The sequence below is a fragment of the Acinonyx jubatus genome, chromosome A2, assembly GCF_027475565.1.
Source record: "Acinonyx jubatus isolate Ajub_Pintada_27869175 chromosome A2, VMU_Ajub_asm_v1.0, whole genome shotgun sequence".
Lineage (NCBI taxonomy): Eukaryota > Metazoa > Chordata > Mammalia > Carnivora > Felidae > Acinonyx > Acinonyx jubatus.
The window spans coordinates 144,173,681-144,199,012 of record NC_069383.1 but is presented as its reverse complement, the minus strand read 5'-3'; positions in this window follow the sequence as shown (position 1 = coordinate 144,199,012).

Genomic DNA, 25,332 nt, shown 5'->3' with positions numbered 1-25,332 from the left:
GTCTAACTTCAGAACATCTTCATCACCCCAAAAAGAAACTCTGTACCCATTAGCAGTCACTCCACATTCTTCCCTCTCACCTGGTTCCCAGCAACCACAAATCTACTTTCTGTCTCTATGGATTTGTACATTCTGAATATTTTATGTAAATGGAATCATACAATATATGGTCTTTTGTGTCTGGCTTCTTTCCCTGAGCATATTTTCAAGATTCATCTATGTCGTTGTATCAGCACTTCATTTCTTTTAATGGTTACATGATAGTCTTTTGTATGGATGTACCAGTTTGGTTTATCCATTTACAGGTTGGTAGACAATGTGGGTTGTTTCCACTTCTTGGCAATCATGAGTAACTCTGTTCTGAATATTTGGGTACATGTTTTTGTGTGAATGGATGTTTCAGTTCTCTTGGGTATAAGTGGATGGCTGGGTTGGAGATAACTCTATGTTTAATTTTCTGAAGAACTGCCAAGCTGTTTTCCAAAGTTTTTATAGGCATTTTGGAAGACAGAAAAGAGAAGATAATCCCTCATTCCAAAAAGCCTACAATTTACAGTAGATGGGGAGAGGAGATTAACGTTCATACGTTGAAAGTACAATTATAATATAGCTTATGAAAAAGAACCAAACCACATAACTCTAAATTAACAGTGGATCTACGGTCATGTACCCTTAGAGCCGGAAGAAAGGAGAGGGGCAGGGAATGATGAATGTGTGCTAAAATAGTTAGAGCTATGCCCCCAAAGCCTATATTTCTACATCCTCTTCAACAAGACAGGATGGGATTATGGAGATAAAGGAGTGGCAACTGCTTGACCCTCTGGAAAGCCTGCCCTGTGTCAGAGAGGTCCTCTGCTTTCTTTGTTTACGGTATGTTACATTTTAAGATAAGAATCTGGTATGGTGGACATAGTTTGAAACTATGTTTTAGATATTTTCTCCAAAAGTGAACATAAATTTGAGTAGAACTATTCCCATTCTCTGATCTGGTCTCCCTTGTGACATTTGTTGTCTGTCTTGTTGGGGTTACAGTTACGATCCGTGGCCAGCAGCAGCGGGAAAGCAACCAGTTCCCAGAGGAAATGAACCCTGAACTCTGCACTCAGGGCCACAGAAAGAAGCATCTTGGGGGCATTTTCTATTTCGGGCTAAAACAATATTGCAGCATGAATAATCATCCACACTTCTTCCTTCAGGCGACTTCTTAATGGCTGGAGTCAACTACTTTCCATTTTCCATCCATTTGTCTTGCAGAGACCATATGTGTGATAGGATGGAAGTTATTGCCACTCAATTATTCTGAGATACTTCCTAAGTAAAACTGACATCACCTTTGGTCCGTCTCACTTTGATGTTTGTGGGCAATCTTCTACTCTCTGAACTTGGTAATTCTGCTCTCAGTGACCGGAGCTGGCCACCCTTCTTGGAGAAATCAGCAACCCACATAGCCCTTGAAGACCGCTCACCGCACACTCACCTGAAATTGCTCACCCAGTTTGTCCTTCACAGAGAGATTTGTTTTGAGCTTTAAACACCCTCCTTTCTGAGTTTCCTCACCTTATTACAAGGCTGACATTCATTCTGAATGTTAAGTAAGGAAATCTAGGGAGCGGGAGAGAAGGAAGATTTTCTGTTTGTGCGCCACAGAGCATGTTCTGTTTTCCATTTTGAGGGAGTTGAGACTTGATAATGGACCAGTTCCTTCCACTTGTTCAAATTCTCATTTTTTAGTATTACAACTCCCCCCCCCCTGCAATTGCATGGTGAATCTGTCTTTATTTTCTCCATGACTAAACACTGCATTTTCCAGCACTTAACAAGTCATTGTTCTGAAAAATTGGTTTCAGATCAGACCCTGCTTCCTAATGAGGCAATGACTTAGTTGGCAATACATTTTTTTCCCCTGGACTATAAACAGCAGCAGACATGAAAAAAAGCACAAAAGATGGATGAGAAATAACATTATGCAATTGCCCCTCTCCAGAAGGGTCTGTGAGTAAGAAAAGATTATGGAAGGCTCAGATCTTTGATTGAAATTCTATTATTCAGCAAATGCTAATTAAACAATTACTGTATGACTAGCCCTGGACATTGTTTGCTGAAGACCCAAGGAAAGGAGAGTTGCTACAATCCAATCTGGGAGGCAAGATTTTAATCTTGTTATTTCTGTGCTTCTTTCCTATTTCCTATCACATTAACGCTGGACTCTTCTCTTTCTTGGACATCTTTAATCTGTGATTCACCTGCTCTTATAACTTTACCTCCCATTTTCTTTCCCAAAAGGAGCTCCTAATATCTGTCTAGTCTTAAAATTTTTTTAAAAAAATGTTTATTTTTGAGAGAGAGAGAGAGACAGACAGACAGACAAGACAGAGTGTGAGTGGGGGAGGGTCAGAGAGAGAGGGAGACACGGAATACAAAGCAGGCTCCGGGCTCTGAGCTGTCAGCACAGAGCCCAACACAGGGCCCAAACCCACAAACCGCGAGATCATGACCTGAGCCGAAGTTGGATACTTAACCAACTGAGCTGCCCAGGCGCCCCTGTGTAGTCTTCTGATGGGCCATTTTCATTGGCTTTCGCTCGTTCCTTTCCATCTCCCTTATTCCAAACCCCAAACTTTCCATATTTCAGAGTCTGATTCAGGTTCTACTTCTTTGGAGTCTTCCCCAGTCACTATAGCATTTACTGATCATTTTACTCTACTTTCTCAACACTATAGCATGGATCTATGGGAAATACTTTGGTGCTCGCTTATAAATTATTTTGCATTGTTCAATAGTTCCAAGTGCCCAATGAAAATTTCTTTGAGTTGAGAAATTATCTTATGTTGTTTTCCTCTCTCAGAACACTTAACATTCATCTATCACATCCACAATATTTTTTCTGTATCAGGCCTAGTTCAAGGTACTGAAGATACAGTAAGATGAGACAAAGTTCGTGCCCACATGGATCTTGCACTCTAGTGGGGAAGACAGACAATAAATAGACCAAATAGGTGATCTAACACCAGGTAGTGGTAATTGATGAGCACAGTGTTGAAGACATGTAAGTTCTGAATAAATTACTCATGTGGGGAACAAATGTGGACCCATGGGAGAATAGCATATAAACAATCTGGTGCAAATTCTTTGTATTTGTGAAGGATCTGTGGATTGGGGAGCTGAATCAGGTCATGTCTATAGGTTGTAGTGATTCTTGAAGATAGCCACCATGCTCATGTTCTACAACATGTACACACATAACCACACTGAACATAATATTACTATCCCCTTCCACACTCCAGTGATCATACTTAGTCACCTGCATAATTCACTGGTCTACCTGGTGTTGAAAACCCTGCCTCTGATAACTATTGTCCATTTTGATTCATATTGGATTGAAAGGACTTTAGAATCCACCTCGTTCACTCCCGCACATTGTAGGTGGGGAAATTGAGCCCAAAATGTATACATGTCATGCTCCCAAAACCATCTAGTAATTTAACGACAGAATCAGGACTAAGAAACTGAGCTTCAGCTACTTTCATCCTGCCTCCACCCTACTGTGATTTCATCATCTAATCTGAAACAGATCTTCCTTGACCCATACAGGCTGCAAGGCCAGTGTTAGGGACTATTGTATTTCCTGATGTGAGACTATTTTTCCACCAAATAGTGTGCTCTGAAAGCCTACCGTATTCAAGGGTCTATTCCTACTGTGTACTGTACTCCCTAGCACATGGATGTATCCAGCAAATGTTGGATTAATGAAGGTATTAGTGAATAATTTAAGTATGTCTTATTTTTGCGAGAAATACATTTCTAAAAAGTGATATGCAAAATGAACTTCAGCAAATAGAATATGACTTTATTCTTGATTCCTATTTGGAGAAGAAAGATGACTATCCTTATTTTTTTTAAACTGTTTATTTATTTTTGAGAGAGAGAGCATGAGCAGAAGAGGGGTAGAGAGAGAAAGGGGGACACAGGGTCCTAAGAGGGCTCCCTGCTGACAGCAGTGAGCTCAATGAGGGGCTTGAACACACGAACTGAACTGTGAGATCATAACCTGAGCCGAAGGTGGATGCTCAACTGACTGAGCCACCCAGGCACCCCAATATTGAATTTTCTTAAAGCTAGCTCCACCTTTGGTGTGCACACATATGTGTGCGTGTGTGTGTGTGTGTGTGTGTGTGTGTGTGTGTTCGCATATTGAAAACCCAAGCTCGGGTTGGAGTGGCCGAGAGTGAGGAAGAGGGAAGAAGTAGAAGCCACATCTCAGAATAGGTGGTGTCAGTGTAAAAGGCTGACAAGGGAGAGAGAGGGCTAGGAGGTAGTCTGAGTCACACTGGAGAGAGCCTTGAGTGCCAGAACGGGGAGAGAGGAGACTGCATTGATTTTGGTAAGTCTTTGAAGATTTTTAACAGTTTATAATAACTTCGATCTGCCCTCCACTGGTCTTTCTGGCCTCATTTTGTGCCCATCCCTACTCACAGGCACATACCCACCAAAATAATGATCTACCTGCAGGTTACCAAACTCTCCCTGTTCTAATGGCACCTGTATCTTCCTTTTCTCTCCCATCCCTTTATTTACAATGAACTCTAACTTGTTCTTGAGGTTTCTTCTATCATTTCTTCTAGAAGTCTTTCCTGTCCCCTACTAATGAAGTTGGGCACAGGTCCTGTGTGTCTCTGGCCCCCATGGTTACCTTGTCATTCCACCTACCACTCTGAACTATAATACTTGCTGAATTTTCTGTGTTCATGTCCAGTGTCCATGTCCGTGTCCATGTCCAGTAAGCTCCTTTAAGGGGGACTGTGACATGCTTGCCACTGTATTCCCATTGCCTGGCACATATGGCGTAAGTATTTGATGCATGAATGAAAGAGAATGAGCAAATCAATGCATGGATGGAAACGTATTTGCTGATGACTCTAAGGACATTCCTGGCAAGGCAAATGAAGAAAAGAGAAGTTAGACAGTTTCTATGGTAATCTGGGTAAAAAAGAATGAGTCGTAAACTAGTAGCAGAAAGAGTACAAAATGGGGACATAAATTTCAGAGGAGATCTACCAACTGATTGAGTGTACAAAGTAAGGAACCAGAAATGGTTTAAATGCCCTTGAGGTTTGGAGCTTATAAGAATAGTGGCACCCTGAGTGGAACGATAGAAATCAGAAGAAGAAAGGGCTGGTTTGGGGTGGTAGTGGTGGAAAGATATGAGTTTGGTTGTAGACATGCTACTTGGGATACTACAGAATACCAGAGCCATGCATGTTCATATTACTTACTAAAGCTAATTTTATAGCTAATTTTCCCGATTCGTGAAAATGTATCAGAATTAAGCTACTCATGACTGAATGGCAGATCTGGCCTCTTTATCCTCATCATTAATCCTTGGATTGTTTGAAAGACCCCACCTTTCCTTTTCAGTTTGGATTTCTAGGTTACTTGGGAAAATCACCTGGTTTTCACACTTCCATCCAGGCAAGGTCCTGTACACCCAGGAAATTAATGTCTTGAGCTTGACTCAAAGTAGTTGGAATTAAGCCCATTTACATGAGAGTCCTGTCAAGTTTCATGACAATGGCAACTCTCCTAGGACAGTCCCTATGACTAGTGATAGTTCCTCCCTTCCTGCAACCTGGGTCAGACATGGGCTGAGACTCTGCATAGGTGGAATGCACTAGTCACAGCACTGCCACTGCCAGGTCAGATGGCAAATGAAATGTCCTTTCTGGTAGGATTCCTCTCAGGATTGGCATTTAGCAAAAAAGAATGCCACTGAGGAAGTTTGTCTTTGGCTTTTTTTGTCACTGTTTTTCTCCATGTCCTTTCGTAATAGATCTTTCCTGCTTTGATAGTCTTCCCAGTGTCTGGAAGCTTCTTTAAACTTCGGGTCTCTTGAAAAGAATAAGGTCATACCATTCAAACTTAGGTGTTAACGTTGGACTATAACATTTTATCTCCCTTCTCTGTGACATTCCTATCTTAATAGGGGTCAGATTCTTAGTAATGTCTGATGATGTTGGAAAGTTGGTTGGTCTAATGGTATGGCCCCCGAAGGTACAGAGGGGTCCTGGGTTCTGGTCCTAGTACTGTTATTGACAGACTCTGTAGCCTGGACCAATTGAATGGATAGAGCCTCAGTTTCTTTATTTACAAAATGAGGCAGTTAAACATCATCAGTGGTTTTCAGCCATAGCAACCATATCAGTGTTTCCTTTTGTTGGTAGCTCCCCTTTTACTATTCTGAAATGAAATCCAGAGATGAGTTACTTATACACATAATTTAAAAATCAATACAGTGCCTTTACTGTAATAGAGAAAGACATAAAAGGAAAGTATTTCTATAAAACAATATGAATTTCAATATGTAAATGCTCAGGCCCACCCACACCAGAAGACATATTAGTTAGATGTTTGCAGCTATATGTAGAATCATAAATGTGACAGTTGAACATGCTATAGCTAGGAGTGTGTGGTCCTGGCCCTCGTATGTCATTTTTATTGGCTATCAAATACACCTAGTGGTATTGCTGTCAGTGATGTGATTTTCTGAAATGGTGAACATTTCTTGGTAAAGTTCCAAACAAAATAAACTATGATCTTCCCTTCTTGGTTGCTTATCTTAAAAAAAAAAAATTGGTGTGTATTTAAAAGGGGAAAAAATACCATGTACTTATATGTAGAAAGGAATTTTGTTACAGGCTCAGATAATTAAATACATATTTTTTACTTATGTAATTGACCGGCTGGACATTGGGAAGTCAAAGGGGGAAGTGAGACAATGCTCTGCGGAGGGAGGGACTTTTCCACATCGCAGGCTGTTGAATGTCCCTCACCACCACCACCCACCAAACGCTAGTGGGTTCCCTCCAAATTATTAGAATAACAAAAACACCCACCACAATTTCCAAAACAAACTCTAGTGGGGAGAGGCATGAGTGGATGCAGTGGGCAGCGCTCCCTCCCCTAAGAATTACTGAACCGGATGATATTCTGTGTTGGGTTGACCAGGGCCAGGCCCAGTTATTGTGGGACACAAAACTTATTCATTACTGGGGAGGGGGAGCCCCTTCTTTAAACAAAGACTCAAAATTCCAAATACAAAATTAGGTAGGAACATGGATTTATTTACAATGAGAAAAAAATGATAACAAAGTACAGGCATTTTTCATGCTGGTAAGTACCACAAACATCTCAAACCTCTAGTATTTTTTAAGTTAATAACTGCCTGACATGCCTCTATAATACTTTTTTCCCTACATTTTTGGCACTATACCCTGAATATCATTTGCTGTAGATGCAAGGAAGGATGGTTCAATCGTTCCTTTAACATAATTGATCATATTTTGTTTCTATTAGTGACCATTTAGAAAAGCTTCTTTTGGCTTCACAGATTTTTGTTTGGTTATCATGTAAATTTTTAGGGTTGCTATCAAATTTGGGAAAACTTCTCATTTCTTTTATATCTAAGCTGTAAGAGAAACACATTTTTTTTTGTACAGTACCAATCATAAGCACTGTTTAAATTGACAAATACTCATTAACCAGTTTGTCACTGATATTCTGTTAGTAGCTTAATATTCATTTATATTATCTTCATTAAAGTCAGCATTTCATGTCAAGTCAGCAAGAAATTTAAGGGCAAGGATTCCAATAAATTCTATTTTCTGTGATTCTCTCCAAAAAGGAAAATAGTGGTGTTTTTATATTTGCATTGGTCTTATTATCAAGTATATTTCTTTTAGAAGAGGGCTTCCCTTTTGACTTGGCATTGATGAAAACTTTACCCTTCATTCACAACTTTACATGTTCAGCGATGGGAAGAATTTTCCATAGACAGGCATCTAGTGATGCACATTTATTTATTTTTATTTTTATGTTTAACTTTATTTATTTATTTTGAGAGAGAGCAAGGGAGGGGCAGAGAGAGAGAGGGAGAGAGAGAATCCCAAGCAGGCTATGTGCTGCAAGCACAGAGCCTGATGTTGCGGGACTCGAACCTATGAACCGTGAAATGATGACCAGGGCTGAGATCAAGAGTCAGATGCTTAACTGACTGAGCTACCCAGGTGCCCCTAGTGATGTGTATTTTGAACCATGTTTCCCCTCTATCTTTCATATGTTTCTGGTGCTGTAGCACATGCTCATATCATGCCATGGCCTTAGCTCTGCTCCTTCATGCCATGATAGATACCAGGTAAGTCAGCAGAGTGGATGATAACATTCCTAGAAGTCTTTCCTAGCTTGGAGGTGAAAGCAAAAATTTACCTCTCTTCAGAAATTATTCTGAGCCACACAAATATTTCCCAGCAACACAAAACTAAATGTATCTACAATTCAGCTTTCCCCTATCCAGATTCCCAAAATGACTCATTGTCTAATGGTACTCATCTCTGGAAGAAGTGTGATAGAAAGGAAGTCAGAGCATAAAGAGAAAATTCTTAACAACTATGGTTGAAATATTTTACTTCTGCACATGGTCTGTGAAAAAATATATTTTTTAATATTAAAAAATTATAATTTTATTAAAAAATTTTTAAATGAGAGAGAGAGAGAGAGCACGAGCAGGGGAGGGGCAGAGAGAGGGAGGCACAGAATCCAAAGCAGGCTCCAGGCTCTAAGCTGTCAGTAGACATCCCTGTACAGGGCTCCAATTCAGGAACCGTGAGATCATGATCTGAGCCAAAGTCAGATGCTTAACTGACTGAGCCACCCAGGCACCCCTATTTAAATTTTTTTAAAGTTTATTTATTTATTTTGAGAGAGACAGAGATAGCACGAGTGGGGGAGGGGCAAAGAGCTAGGGAGAGAGAGAGAGAATCCCAAGCAGTCTCCATGCTAATAGTGCAGAGCCTGACGTGGGGCTTGACTCATGGAACCATGAGATCATGACCTGAGCTGAAACCAGGAATTGGATGCTTAACTGACTGAGCCACCCAGGTGCCTCCTTTTTCTTCTTTTTTCTTTAAAATTAAAAAAAAATATTTTAAGTTTTAATATATTTCACATGAATGTATATTTGTGTGTGTTGGAAATGTACAGGTATATATATATATATATATATATATATACAGGTATATATATATATACATACATATATACATACATACAGGTGTATATATATATATATATATATATATATATACACACACAGGTATATATATATATATACCTTGACACATTGCTTATAGCCACTCCCAGGGCTTTGAAAAAGGCCTGTGCAAACAAGCTTCATTAGCTTCTTGACAATCTGACTCTGCCCAACTCCCTCTGATTCTTTGAATTAATCAGTAATTTTGAGGATGAGAGGAGCTGGGCAGTCTCACTTTCTATAACACATAGCGTTTCCTCTATTTGTGATTAGACAGGATTTTCTTCTCTAATTACATAGCCTGTTGCATTTTTTTTCCTGTGACGTTGCCAAATTCTGGGTGATAAACCACTTAAATTTTTTGAAACTAATTCTGACTGCTGGCGAAAGAATAAATTAACATATTTAACAATTCAAGGAAGACAAATAGCAAAAACCAGTGGTCCCACGGCTTCTCCTAGTCCCAGAGGCAACCACCTTTACGTTTTTAAGCCATTTTTTCAAGTTTTCTTTATATTAGAAAAGCAATATTTACATGTCATGATGTCTTGGGTCATCGTTTTTGTTTTGGGTCATTGTTTTAGACATTATTTATTGTCCTCATTCTAACAGATGCAAAGTTTAGCTTCGGTTTCATGGTTTCTTTCCTGCAAACATCCCCCCTCCCCCACCCCCATGAGCCTTCCACCCTTCCTTCTCAATCAGCATTGTCCTTCCCAGGACTGCAGAGCAGGGTGGTTTTCCTGTACCTTCTTCTTTTTGCCACAATCCTGATGGGTCCTTTTTCCTTATATCATCCTCTGTTCCAGTCCCCAATTCCTGGCTCTCCCATCTTTCTTTTTTCTTGGTATATGCCTTTATTTTGGTGAAATACATTTGCCAGTAGCTTCTTGAAAAAGAGTATAGATGAGACAAAAATCTTTAGAAACTACAAACATTACGAGTGCATATTTTCCACTTCTGTGGAATTCTGGATAAAAAATAATTTCCATGCACATCAGAATTCTGAAGGCATCGTTCCAGTGCTTTTCAGCTCCAGTGTTGCTATTGATAAGTCTGATACCACTGAATTTCCACTCCTTTGTACGTAACCAGTTTCTTCTCACTGGATGTTTTAGTATCTTTTGTTTAACCCTACTGCTCTGAAAATGTATGATAATTTGCCTTGCCTGTGTCAGTTTTCAGTCATTGTGTTGGACACTTGGTCTATGGGCCCTTTTAGTCTGGAAGATTGTGCCCTTTAGGTCTTGGAAATTTCCCTGCTTTTTTTGTTTCTTTGTTTGTTGATATATATTTTTTTGGTTGATAATTTCCTTCCTACTCCTTTGTTGTTGTTATTATTATTCTCTGTCTGGAGTTATTATTCAGAAATTGGACCTCCTGGGGGTACCTGGCTGGCTCATTTGGATGACCATGTGACTCTTGATCTCAGGATTGTGAGTTAGAGCCCAACGTTGGATGTGAAGATTACTTAAATAAACAAAACAAAACAAAAAGAAATTGGACCTCTTGGATTGTTCCTACTTTCCTTTTTTTTCATTATTATAGTCCATTTCTTGGCCTTTTTTGTTTTACTTCTAATTTTAGGGAGATTTTCCTAGATTTCAAAATTTTTATGTATTTTTAACATAAAAAGGTTTTTTTTCATTCTTTTTTTAAATTTAATTTTTAATTTTTTAAAATTTACATCCAAATTAGTTAATATATAGTGCAACAATGATTTCAGGGGTGGATTCCTTAGTGCCCCTTACCCATTTAGCCCCCCCTGCCACAACCCCTCCAGTAACCCTCAGTTTGTTCTCCATATTTATGAGTCTCTTCTGTTTTGTTCCCCTCCCTGTTTTTACATTATTTTTGTTTCCCTTCCCAATGTTCATCTGTTTTGTCTCTTAAAGTCCTCATATGAGTGAAGTCATATGATTTTTGTCTTTCTCTGACTGACTAATTTCACTTGGCATAATACCCTCCAGTTCCATCCATGTAGTTGCAAATGGCAAGATTTCATTCTTTTTGATTGCCAAGTAATACTCCGTTGTATATATATACCACATCTTCTTTATCCATTCATCTATCGAGGGACATTTGGGCTCTTTCCATACTTTGGCTATTGTTGATAGGGCTGCTATAAACATGGGGGTGCATGTGTCCCTTCAAAACAGCACACCTGTATCCCATGGATAAATGCCTAATAGTGCCATTGCTGGGTCATAGGGTGTTCTATTTTTAGTTTTTTGAGGAACCTCCATACTATTTTCCAGAGTGGCTGCATCAGCGTGCATTCCCATTTTTCATTCTTGAAGTATGACTTTAAAGCTTTTATATATAGTATTATTATTTCAAGGATGAAATATTTTTTCTTGTTTCTCTGAGATTCTTAATGAGTTTTTTCCTGCTCCCTGGATTGTAGCTGTTTTCTCCGAGTTTTTGTTTGCTTTATTTTCTCCTATCATATTAGAAATATTTCTAATATTTCTCAAATGTCTGATGACCCTAGGCTGTCTATTCATATTTAAGGATGAGGTCTAAAGAGCTGTTTGTGTATCTCAAAATATATCTAGAATCCTACCACTTCTCACCATTGGCACCTGTACCATCTTGTTCCAAACCACCATCATGTCTTGCCTGGATCGTTGCAAGTGTCTCCTAATTGGTCTCCCTGCTTCCATACCAATGCCTTATAGACTATTCCCAACAGAGGCTGGAGTGATCTTTTAAAAATGTAAGTCATATTATGTCACTTCTTCTCCAAATGCTCTAATTGATGGCTCTCTGTCTTATTCCAGATAAAAATCAAAGTCCTTATGATGATTTATTAGTTTTCTGTGCTGTGTAACAAGTTGCCATAAATTTAGTGGCTTAAAATAATACACATTTATTATTTCACAGCCTCTGTGGTTCAGAAGTCCAGGCCTGACTTAGCTGGTTCCTCTGCTTTGGGTCTTACCAGGCTGCAGTCAAGGTATTGGCCAGGGTTATGTTCTCATCTAGAGGCTCGACTAGGGAAGCACCTGTTTTCTAACTTGCGCAGTTGTTCCTTGCAGTGGTAGGATTCATAGCAGCTTGCCTCCTCAAGCCAGGAAGGAGAGAGAGAGAGAGACAGAGACAGAAACAGAGAGAGACAGAGACTAAGGTGAGTCTTTTAGCAAGACAGCCTCACATAATGCAACATAACCGTGAGAGAGACATTCTCTCATCTTTGCTGTAATCTTTTGGTTAGAATCAAGTCACAGATCTTGTCCACACTCAGAAGTAGGGAGTTACAAGAGGTGAAGGTGGGGTGCCAGCTTGACTCTGTGCTGCAAATGCTCTATATGGCCTGGCTCTCTGTTCCCTCTCTGACCTTGTTTCCTACAGTTGTCATTCTTATTTACTCTGTGATAGCCACAGGAATGTTGGGGCTTTTGAATTTTCTCTTCCCTCTGCCTAGAACCTCTCTACTCCCAAGTATCCATCTGTATGACCCACTTTCTCACCTCCTTCATGTCTGTGTTCAGGTGTCACCTTCTCAGCGGATCCTTCTCTGATCACCTTATTTAGAAGTACTGGCATTTCCAAGTCCCCTTTCCTGCTTTAGTTTTCTCCATATGCTATGTCATTTACTTATTTGTTGTGTTTACTATCTGTTTTTCCATACTAGAATGGAGGCTCTATGAAGACAGAGATTTCTGTTTTGTTTACTATGGAATTCCTTGTACCTAAAACATAGTAGTCACTTCATAAATATTTATTAAATGAATGAATGTGATGTGCAAGTCTGATGGGCTCAACCCATCAGGGACAAATGGATGGGTGGTTGGCTGGCTTTTTTGGGGGGACTCTCAAATATCAGCATCTGTAGGTCTTTGTTCATGGATCACCCAACTTCTCCAAGAAAGGATCACCCAATACCTGCCCAAGAATTGTGAGAATCCTGGCTGGCATTATTTTGTAGCTATGCAGGGGGAGGGGCTGAGGTTCTTATATTCATTTGCAAGTTATTTCTTTACCTCCCAATTTTTAGTTCTGCTCCTTCCAAAAACCCTCTCCTCTCTAAGCCGAATATCCTCTAGACTGTAGGAAGGGGAATCAATTGAATATACAAGGTGGCGGTTAGGATCTTGGGGTTTATCTGCTGCCTGTGGCTCACCTCTACTTTCTATCTGGTGCTTAACATTTCCTGAATTCTTCTAGAATTCATGTGGGTGAATTAGCTTCTCTTTCACTAGCATCATTTTTTTGTATGCCCTCAGGTTTGACCTTTTTCTGTTCTGTTAAGTCATTCAACCTTCCTCCATCCACTTTCTGACTTTATATGGAGTTTCTCTTTCGTTTCTTTTCTTCCTTGTTTTGGAGAGTTTTGAGAGAAGAAGGCCATCTTGATCTTGAAAAATCCCCGAAAACATTTTCATCCAGATATTTAACATCTCCTTGGGGATAGGCTTAACATCTAAAAATATTGATGGCAAATGGAAACTCTTATCAGACGCTGCTTGATTTTGTACTAAAGGTGAACACCAGGAAAAGGATCCCAGATAAAACAAGTGTGAAACGGGATTGGAGGAGGAGGTGAGAAGTCCCATCTACAGTCAACACTTCAGGTGACTGATACCTTTTGATCCTGTAATTGTCATTCTAGAACTCTGCCTTAAAGGTATAATCAGAAACTCGAGCAAAAATAGAGGTACCATCATGTTCATCACATGGTAGTCATATGATCAAACTCCGAAAAACCACAACAAAATAAAATATGGCACATTCATTGGAATGCTATGCAGACATTAAAAGAGGTCTTCTTGAAGGTACTTTAAAAAGTAAAAACAATCATATTTTTAGGACTGTTTAATAACATGAGAAAGAACTCACAATATATTAAAGGATAAAAATAAGGTGAGTGTATACTATTTTTATTGTAAGAAATTTTAAAAGGCACAACTCAATTAGAAGCCATTCAATTTATTTTAAGCCATTTAAAAAGATTCTTAAGGTGCACAAAATGAGTGTTATATGCACCAGAAAGTACCAAGTTATGGTTTATAAATGAGCTCTAAAGAAAGCACCTGTTTCCTTCCTTAGGTACCTATTGTTTCTATTGGTAGATATGAAAGGGAATGAAACAGTTACTCTCTTTCAGTTACCCCCATTACCTTTCCTTCAGACCGTTTGGTAAACTTATAAGCCTCCACTTTCCAGCTTTCCGAAATAATCTTTGTATGTACTTTAAAAGAATGGCCTTTCCCAATAGTCTGCCAAGCTTTTAAAAAAAGAACTATTCTTGACCAAGTTTGGAAAAACGTGTAAGTGCTCACTGCACATAAAATCAGTGCGCTCATTTCATAGGGAAATTCTCCAGGAGGACAAATTTAGGTATGCAGATAACATGTACTCTAATGTTAATTGTTAACACTAGAGGAGTTTAGTGGAGGGAAACATTATTGACTTAATGATGATGCCAGTTCCTGGGCCTAAACGCTACATGAAGTAGATGTTGGGAAATGTCATGGTTTAAGAAATAATCACAATGAACTTCTGGGCTCAGTCAGCATTCATCCATCCAATTCACAGGCATAGTGACTAGGAAAGTTCTAGAAAGGACTTGTAGCCCTTGGGGGAAGCAAGAGCTCGAATGGCAAGCAGAAGTTACATTGGGGTGGGGCGCCTGGATGGCTCAGTTTGTTAAATGACCGACTTTGGCTCAGGTCATGATCTCATGGTTGGTGGGTTTTGGCTCAGGTCATGATCTCATGGCTGGTGGGTTCGAGCCCTCCACCGGGCTCACTGCTGTCAGCATGGAGCCCACTTTGGATCCTTTGTCCCCCTCTCTCTGCCCCTCCCAGCTCATGCTCTTTCTCTCTCTCAAAATAAAATAAAACATTAAAAAAAAGAGAAGTTACATTAGGGTACGTTTTTTGTCCCTGTCTGCTTTCCTTTCTCCCCGCCCCCCTTCCTGCCTCCACCTCCGTTAGGAATGGGGAGAAGTGCTATCTGTTTGCTTTGCTGTTCTAGCTGCAGGGGAGCTTTTCAAACACCCACGGGCTGGCACTGACTACACAGTTGTGAATGTCCACCCTCCATCTCTCATATACATTTACAGAGAACTTTACTGTGCATTAGGTGAGACATCAAGCTCCAAGGAGCTTATGCTCAGGCTCATGATTCTAGGTAGTTCAGTGGGTATATTCCGTGTACAGTGGAGGTTGGCAGGGAGAGAGATCATTATGGGTAGGTGCCTCAAGGAATAGCTTCTGCTCTGTGCATTTGGCTTTTGGGAATAGGGGGATTTCCCTCTTTTGTTAGCTTGAATTATATTGTTACAGTTGTGCTTTTGCATACGCTTATGGAGCTGTGCCTACTGGACCTACGCTCAGCAAACAGACTTCCCTGCCCAAGGAAAATGCAGGTTGACTCCTGCAAACTTAAAGAGGCAAAACCTCCCTGTGTCTGTCAGAACAGGAAGATTTTGTTTGGTAGAATTGCTAACAGGTGATAAAATTAGGAAGCTGCACGAGCAGGTGAAAAAATTAGGAAGCTGCACTAATAAACCATAGGTTGAGAGTCTCACTTTTTTTTTAGCTATTTCAAACACTTGAAGTGATTTTATTAAGGAAATTTTATTGATCAGAGTAAAATACCTGCCTCAGTCATATTAGAGCTTCCCTATTCCAGACCTTCTCATTCTCTGACTTGCCTTTGGAGGATCTGGCATCTCTCTCACATCCTTGGATCCATGTGGCAGAGGTGGTGGTGTTTCAGGTTACCTGAAAGGGGAGGGTTAGGATGGCCATAGCATTTCCATAGTTCCATGGTTGAATCTTGTTCACTGGTCTCTAAATGTAAAGCTGATCATCCTAGAATGTTACCGCAGTATTCACACTTGTAGAGATGAATTCGGTATTAGCTCGGTCAGTCTTGAAACTTCCCAAGGAGATTTAGTTACTGCAAGGCACTTAAAACAACACTAAGCACACAGTAAGAGGTTAATGTATAGTGATTCCTCAATGGAGAAGTCTTTTGGAAGCAATGCTGTTATGTTTTAAAAGAATTCACATATTTTGGGTAAAGCAGTGGTTTTTTGGAACAACTTGTTTGTGCAGCTTCATGGGACCAAAAAGCTACAGCTGCCAGTAAAGAAGCGAAATTTAGATACACTTGAGATTCCAACTTAACCCTGTGAAGTTTATTCTGTCCACCAGAGGCTCATTGCTTTCTCTCGGCTTTTGGATCTTGCAGCCTCTCTATACAATTTATGACTACATTCATCCGCACAATAGCTATAGCCACGTTTTGGTACCTGCTTTGTGCCAGGCACTATCCTAGGTGCTAGCTGAGCAGAACAGACAGTGATTCCTGTCCTCCTGGATGTTACCAAGGAGGGGGAAAGACAGACAATAGACAAGTAACAAGAATAAACTGTTCATTGAGGATTCTCAATTTATTTGGATATAGACTTGAAACAGCTTTATTTTTTTCCCAGTGACTGCTTTCAACCTTGTTCACCAATTTTCCATTTCTTAGCGAATGTTTGGCATATTCTACAGCTTTCTAGTCAAGTTGAGTGGTTAAAATACGGTCCAGGCCAACTCAGGATTCAACCTGACTTCTGATTCAGAGTAAAGCCTTCCCCCCATGACACGCTGCACTTCTGTTTACCCCAACTGGGAAGAAGTTCTCAGAGATTCTTGGCTTGTCTCTTTTCCTGAGAAAACCTATAAGGGCAAAGTTAGTGGGATGAAATATCTCTCTACTGCAGCTGGTCTCAAGGCTGCAATTGTATCCTTCCTCTGTACCCGTTCTAAATTACCCTCGCACTTGGCTAGCACAGCTGCTAGCTTACCTCATGTGGGGAGGGCCGAACCCTTGGTCATTCCTGAAATATCTGGGATCCAAGTCTGCTGTGTTATTCATGTATCATCAAATTGGGCAGGGGAATATCAAGAGATGTGCAAATGGGCCACCTGGGTGTCAAGCACACTCTTCCCTGTCCCTCTTGTCTACTTGTGGTCCTACCCCCTGCTGAGGAGCAAGATTGATGACCTCTGCTGGTATGGTGACACCTTTCCTTTCCTGCTGGTCTTTTAGACAAGGAGCTCAAAGTGACTAGGTGGCAGCTGCAGCTAAAATGTCCCCTGGTAGAGGTGTTACTTCTATGGGAAACAAGATCTCTAGACCCACAAAGTCTGAAGTTGCAGGCAAAGGAACACAAATTCCCTCACTGGGGGTGATAGCAAGTGGGGACACTCTTACTTTTACCCCTTGGCTCTAGACCTATGCATTCTTCCTCTTGGGGACACAGCACAATATAATGGTCATTGCTCTAGGTGTAAACCTGTTTATACCCTGTGGGTATCATTTCTAAGCTGCCACCTCAAATGAACCTTCAACATGCTATTCTACTACACTGCCACAGTGGCAGCTTCTAGAGAGATGAGCAATATGGTAGGACCAGTGGATACCATGGTTCTGTGCCACACAGCTTTACCAATTTTGTTGTAAAATGAGTCCCTTGGTCTAATGTAGTGTTGTACAGGGTCTTGTGTTGGTAGACTGGATGCTCTGCAAGCCCTTGGATAATGGTGCTGGCCAAGGCCTTGAGGGCATGAAACACAAAGGTAAACTCTCAAATCCCAGCAGATGAAATGGTGCCCCTTCCAGGAAGAAGGAAGGGGCCTAATGCAATCAACTTGCCACCAGGTAGCTGGTTAGTCTCAGGAATGATGCGTCATCAGGCACTCAGATATTTGGCAGCAGCAGTGGCAAGATCAGCATGGGTGAACGAGAGCCCAGGCTGTTGGACCCCTGTGTATCCTGCATCCATGAATCATCGCTACTCCATTCATGAGCCCGTGGCATCAGCTGTATGGTAGCTAATGACAAAGGATGGCTGATGTCAACTGGCTCCATCATTTCCTTCCATGCCCTTGACCAACCAGTCAAGCCATTCACTTCTGCCCATAAGTCTATGTATATTCCTACTTCAGGCTACTTCTCTTTCCACAAAAGTGGATGACCAGGTGCAATGTACATGGCTGCTGTCTTTCACAGTCACCCCAGAGTGCAGCAGTGGCCTATTTTTGGCTTATACTTACATATTGAGTCACTCTGTCTGTGAAACATTCTGACTTTATGCTCTTCTGTCAGCTGTTCCACCAGGACCTCCCAGGTGGCCATAGGTGGGGGTTAAAGGAGACATACAATAGTAGTGGAGGACATGGGAGTCTGGGTTACCTGCTTCATGCGTTTTTTTTGTGCCTTCTGTCCCTCCTCGTATTCAATCCTCAATGTACTACTTCAGTCTTAAGAGGTATCATTGTTGGGCCCAAACTAGCTTATGACTTGGTGGGACTGACAGAAACAAATTCACGGTGGGCAACCTTGGCCATATAGTCACCTGATGTCCCATCACCAGACACTCCCTGTCTCTCACCTCCCAGCAGCACACCAGAAGTTTAAAAAATGATATATAGTTCTCTGCTGTAGACATCATGGCCTGACTCCAGAACCCTTGGGCTTTATGTTGTGATTCTCCTATGGGAGTTTACCATAAACTCCTCATGGCATTTGCCCCCCATTTCCTCCCTCAATATGCCTCTAGAATCACAGGTTCTGCTAGGTTGGATGGTCCAAGTTACAAGCCTGAATGTGTTGCTGCTTGGACTTGCTACAGAGTCTTTTCCTACTCTAGATCATTTAAAACGTGCAGTCCTCCAATGCCCCTGAGTACATGAGTCTGGACAGTATTCCCAGATGTGAGATGTGCTGCTTCCAGAGCCCAGGGGCAGATGTGATAAAGGAAGGTGCCCAAATACATCCAGGCAGGAGGTTTTGGCAGGGCAGTACAAGAATAGAAAGGAGAGACAAGAGTGTCAAGAGGATTTGTAAGGAGGTGATTATAAAGATGGAACAAAGAACATAGGAGGGCAGTGGAGGGAGAGAGAGGTTGATGGATGTGAGAAGGTGTGTTGTGGCTTAAAGTGGTGTTAAGAATTCTTGTGGTTGGGTTACTGGAGCAAGTAGACCAAAAGAATAGGAGGTTGGAGTTTGACTTGGAAAAGCAGAAGGTGTGTGTGTGTGTGTGTGTGTGTGTGCGTGCGTGTGCGTGCGTGTGCATGTGTGTGTGTGACGACAGTATGACAGTAGGTAGGTGCAATGGAGCAGAGAAAGATTCACTCGAAGCCAGAAGATGCAGAGGCCAATTCCCTCCTCTGTTTTGGTCGTTGTTAATTTCACTGTGGCATGTGTTTTTACAACCACACTTCAAGTTCTTATGTTTGGCACCTGACACAGTGCTGGCCCATCGTAGGGACTCAATACGTACACAAGAAGAACAGCTTTAAGACCTCATGTTACACATACAAGGAAAAATGTGAGGTTCCCTCCAGACCAAAGACCTAGGGCTGTTTAAACCAAGCATACACTGCTGAGTTTACCTGTTAGCGGATGTGGGGTTGCGATGATGTTTGATATTGCATTTGGCGCAGTGCCTGGTGAACAGGAGATAGGACCAGAACACAGAATCAGTACAGAGGTTCTGTTAGGTATTATTTCCAAACCTATTTCCTTCCTTGTGTACAATTGTCTGGTTCATTATTTAAAATTTTTTGTGTTAATTTATTTTTTATTTGAGAGAGAGAGAGAGAGAGAGAGCGAGCATGAGTGGGGGAGAGGGGCAGAGGGAGGAAGAGAGAGACTCTCAAGCAGGCTCCATGCTCAGCACCAAACCCGATGTGGGGCTTGATCCCACAATCCTGGGACTGTGACCTGAGCCCAAATCAATAGTCAGATGCTCAACCAACTGAGCCACCCAGGCACCCCTGTCTGGTTCATTATTTTTAATGTCAAGGAGAGCCTGCTTAGGTATTTTTTTCCCTTATGTTACAAACTTGTGTTACTTTTTCTTTTTTCTAAAGAAAATTGAAGATGACTTTAATTCTAGGGACACTAAGAAGCTTCTTCAGCTGTGGTGTGTTTCTGTTGGAGGGGGGCACATTTTCCTTAAAGTGGTTGGCTAATGCTGAAAATTCCTTTCACTAATGTGGTGTCTTTCTTCCATTAAAGAAAAGGCTTAAAATGCAAACTCCTGGGCGAAAGATAACATAATACCTTAAATACATATTCAGGTGCACACGACCGAGGCTAGAGTCTTTTCTGAGCCAAAGGGGAGGAGGGTCAGAAGACAATGATGGTGCAGGAGTGGAGAGAAATTGCTCTCAGGAGACAGAAAGAGGCAGGCGGGGTGCAGGAGGTGAGCTTTTTGTCCCATGCTGGTTCTGCCGCCTGTGAGCCTCTGGGTTGCAGGGTTTAGTGGGGGAATATCTGAAGTCATGCTAGTGTTCTCAGTAACATTTCGAGACTGGCAGAAATATTTATCTCCTTAATGTGGGCTGTGCTCTCTTTCTCTCCCTCTTCTAGGATTTCATCTGGCTCGTCAAACTTACATTTCCTCACAAGTGTGGAAATTCTACGTCCGTCTAGTTTTCCTCTCTGTGTCCCAATCCAGTCTTTCAACTACTTCCTATCGCCCATGTATGCAGAAAGGAATCAGTTTACACAGGGACTAAGCAGTGATCAAATTAAAATGCCCCAATGTTTAGGGGTGCCTGGGTGGCTCAGTCAGTTGAGCGTCTGACTTTGTCTCAGGTTATGATCTCACAGCTCGTGAGTTTGAGCCCCGCGTCGGGCTCTGTGCTGACAGCTCCAAGCCTGGAGCCTGCTTTGGATTCTGTTCCTCTTTCTCTGCCCCAACCCACTCGCATTCTGTCTCTGTCTCTGTCTCTCTCAAAAATAAGTAAACATTAAAAAAAAGGCCCCAATGTTTAGAAAAGCTGAATTCTGAGCTTTAAAACAAGTAGAATCTTTTTAGAAACTGAAGTTTTAGAAGCTGAAGTCAACAGATTCTGAAGATCTGAGTCTTATTTCTAGTTAGACCATTAAATAGCTGTATGACCTTGGATAAGCAATTTTACCTTTTTGGGGGCCTCAGTTTCCTCACCAAACAGGAGAAAGACTCCATGAATGCAACTAATGTATGTAAAAATGCTTGGTGAGCTCTAAAAAAAGCCATAAGGTTGCTAGATGGCATTTCTAATGTTGCCATCTGACTCTTGGTAAATATCTCACGGTTCACAATTGCTGGGGGAATTTGGTCTGGCTTTGGTGTCTTTGCTCACTTGGTTTTTGCACCTGTTTTAGGTGGTTGAAGGCAATATTAGAATCACTGATGAGAGCTGTGTGTGTGTGTGTGTGTGTGTGTGTGTGTGTGTGTGTGTGTGTGTTTCTGGCCAAACTATTCTTCTGAAAGCTAATTCCCAGGCTTGAAAGTTAGGCTGAGTCTGATTTCCACTCCACTTTTCTCTCCCAGAAGTGGTGTTGATGTTTCTGGCTTTTTACTTCTCTTCTCCTTTGAGACCTCTTCAGTTCGAGAACTCATTTAATGCTCCCTTCTCCAGCTGGGAGTGTCCCCGAGTTCCGTTTTTCCTCCAAGATCTGTTGAGGAGACTGCTTGCTCATTCCTGAATATTCTTTTCCTTGTATTTTCAGGATCGAGTACACTACTTGACTTCCATTCTGTAGTTGTCTTTTCTTTTTTTTTGGTCTATTTTCTGAACATTGCTGCTGCATCAAGAATCCCCTCTGCCTTTAGTAAGATCATGAACGTTGGGCACTGTGGTTCTTCCAGTGCATGTTATTTATAACCCAACTCCTCTACTGTAGCTCAGGCACCCTTGATGCTTTGAAGACTTAAGAGTTACCCTTTCCTCTTTCTTTCCATTTTTCACCCAATGGCTCTGGCTTGACCAAGGAGTCTGGCAGCAGGCATAGGATCAGACCAATCTGTGTTTTGGATGGCTTGAATTTATCTACCAACCTTGGAATCACAGAAGTGAATTTTCATCCCCATCTGCCTTCTATTTTCTGTGGGACATCAGGGGGTTTGGTTCACATCTCTGAGTCTGCTGATTCCTTGTCTGTACAATGGGTATAATGATTTCTTGCCTGCTTCAGTTATGAGGAGGAAATGAAATAAGCTTTGTGATCTGTAAAGTACTCTATACATGTAAGTGACCTTTGTCATGATTATTCTTTTAAAAAATTTATTTATTTATTTTTAGAGAGAGAGAGGGAGACAGAGAGAGCAGGGGAGGAACAGGGAGAGAGGAGAGAGAATCCTAACCAGGCTCTGCACTGTCAGGGAGAGCCCGATGCAGGGCTTGACCTAACAAACTGCGTGATCACGACCTGAGACCAAACCAAGAGTCTGATGCTTAACTGACTGAGCCACCCGGGTGTCCCCTTTGTCATGATTATCATTCTTGTGGCTGATTTTCTAGGAGTTTACCATCCATAGTATCAGTGCTGGGGCTCTGAGACTTGCTGGCTCGCTGGCAGCAGGAAGGGGTACGTGGGAATGGTGGAGAGTGGGCACAGTGACAGAATGGGGCTGCGGTACCTGAGGTTCCAAAGGATGTGAGTGAGTGTGTTCATGAATATGACTCGGACACGAGGTCCCATCTGTAGTCCCAAGATAAGGGCCTCCTTAGCAACACCTTTTCTAATCTTCCTCCTCCTGAGAGGAGCTGGTGGTCAGCTTCTCTTCCTATAGCATTGCCTACCCATGCCACTTAGCTGATTATGTCCTGGTAATCTGTGCTATTTCCTTTTTCAGTTTCTATATTCTTTCTCTCCTACCAAATTACAAGTGTTTCAAAGCCTGGAGCCATGTGTGTGCATGTCTGTCATCCCATAGCGATAGCACATCACAGTGATTTATACACGGTAGGCACCCAAAATGTGTGGTATTTATGTGAAGCTGGGCCATGTTTTTCTTTGTTGAAGATTGGAGGGAAGAAAGTCTTCTGTTATTCTAGAAAATGTTTTATTTTTAACAAAGTCATAAATGAACATACATTAAAAAGTTGAAAAGTGGTACAGGCTTATAAAAACAGTAGTCCCTGCCAACCACACATTCTAATCTGTTCCCCAGAAATAACCACTTCTTAACTGCTTAACTGTTTTCCCTTCTCGGGCATTATCCTCCATATTTATAAGTATTTTATGTGTATACACTATCTCATGATTTGTCAGTTTTGTACATTATCTACCAACTTTAAAAACTGGTAGGTGAAAACTTTTATCCCTCTTTCACTCCCCTCTCCTCATCCCATAATCCAATAGTTATATCTCAAATTTTGGTTAACTCTATTGTCAGTGTTCCAGTGATCTATTGCTGTGTGACAAATAATCACAAAACTCAGCGGCTTAAAACAACTACAGTAATTTTACTTTCCCCCACAGCTCTGGTCGGGAATTGGGAAGGGTTGACTTGCTGGTTCTTGCTCCGTGTGTCTCATACAATCACGGTCAGCCAGTGGATGGAGGTAGAATAGCAGGAGCTGGCCAAAATGTCCTATCGTTGGAATCATCCGATATGTAACCTTTTTAGATTGGCTTCTGTCACTTAGTAATATGCATGTAAGCTTCCCCCACATCTTTTCATGGCTTGACAGCTCCTTTATTTTTAGTGCTGAATAATATTCCGTTGTGTGGGTGGCCCACGGTTTATCCATTCACCTACTGAAGGGCATCTTGGTTGCTTCCAAGTTTTGGTGATTATAAATAAAGCTGCTATAAATATCTGTGTGCAGGTTTTTGTATGAACATAAAACTTTCAGTTCTTTTGGGTAAATACAATGGAGTGTGATTGCTGGAATGTATAGTTGGAGTATGTTTCATTTTGAAAGAAGCCGCCAAATGACCTCCCAAAGTGGCCGTACTATTTTGCATTCTTAACAGCAACAAATAAATGAAAATTCCTATTGTTCCACATCCTTGCCTGTATTTGGTGTCATCAGTGTTCCAGATTTTGGCCATCATAATAGGTATGTAGTGGTATCTTCACTGTTGTTTTTATTTGCATTTCCCTGATGGCATATGAGAGAGAGCATTTTTTAATATGTCTTTGTCATCTGTATATCTCCTTTGATGAGGTGTCTGTTAAGGTCTTTGGCCCACTTTTTAATTTTATATTTCATTTATTTTTTGGGGTAGAGTTTGGCCTACTTTTAAATCAGGTTCTTTGTTTTCTTGTTTTTGAGTTTTAAGAGTTCTTTCTATATTTTAGATAACAATCTTTCATGAGATGTATCTTTGGCAAATATTTTCTCCCAGGTCATGGCTTATCTTCTCATTCACCTGATAGTGTCTCTCACAGAGCAGAATTTTAAAATTTTGATGGAGTCCAGTTCATCAATTATTTATTTCATAGCTCATGCATTTGGTGTTGAATCAAAAAATTAATTGCCATGCCCAAGTTAATCTAAGTTTTTCCTATGTTATCTTCTGGGATTTTTATATTTTTTGCATTTTTACATTTAGGTCTCTGATCCACTTTGAGTTACGTTTTGTGAAGGGTGTAAGGTCTGTGTGTAGCTTCATTTTTTTTTACATGGGGATGTCCTGCTGTTCCAGCACCATTTGTTGAAGAAACTATCTTTGTTCCCTTGGATTGCCTTTGTTCCTTTGTCAAAGATCAGTTAACTATATTTATATGGGTCTATTTTTGGGCTCTTTATTTTGTTCCATTGATCTATTTTCTTGTTCTTTCACCAATACCATACTTTCCTGATTATTGTAGCTTTTTAGTAAGTCTTGATTTCAGATAGTGTCGGACTTCTGACTTTGCTTTTCTCCTTAATATTGTCTGTTCTGGGTCTTTTGGTTTTCCGTATAAATTTTAGAATGTTTTGGCATTCACAAATAGCTTGCAGGAATTTTGATTGAGATTTCACTGAATCTACAGATCAAGTTGGGAATAATGGACATCTTGACAATATTGAGTCTTCCTATCATGAATATGAAATATTTTTACATTTATTTAGTTCTTTGATTTTATTCATTAGAGTTTTGTAGTTTTTTTCACATAGATCTTGTACATATTTTGTTAGAGTTATAGCATAGCTAACTATTTTATTTTGAAGGGAATAACGTAAATGGTGTTCTAATTTCAAATGCAAATTCCACTTATTTATTGCTGCTTTATAGGAAAGTGATTAAATTTTGTATATTAATTTGTATCTGAAATCTTGCTATAATTGCTTATTCCAGTAGTTTTTTTTTCTGATTCGTTTGGATTTTCTACATAGACAGTAATGTCACCTGTGAACAAAGACAGTGTTATTTCTTCCTTCTCAATCTTTATACCTTTTATTTCTTTTTCTTGTCTTATTGTATTAGCTAAGACTTCCAGTACAGTGTTGAAAAGAAGTGATAAGAGGAGA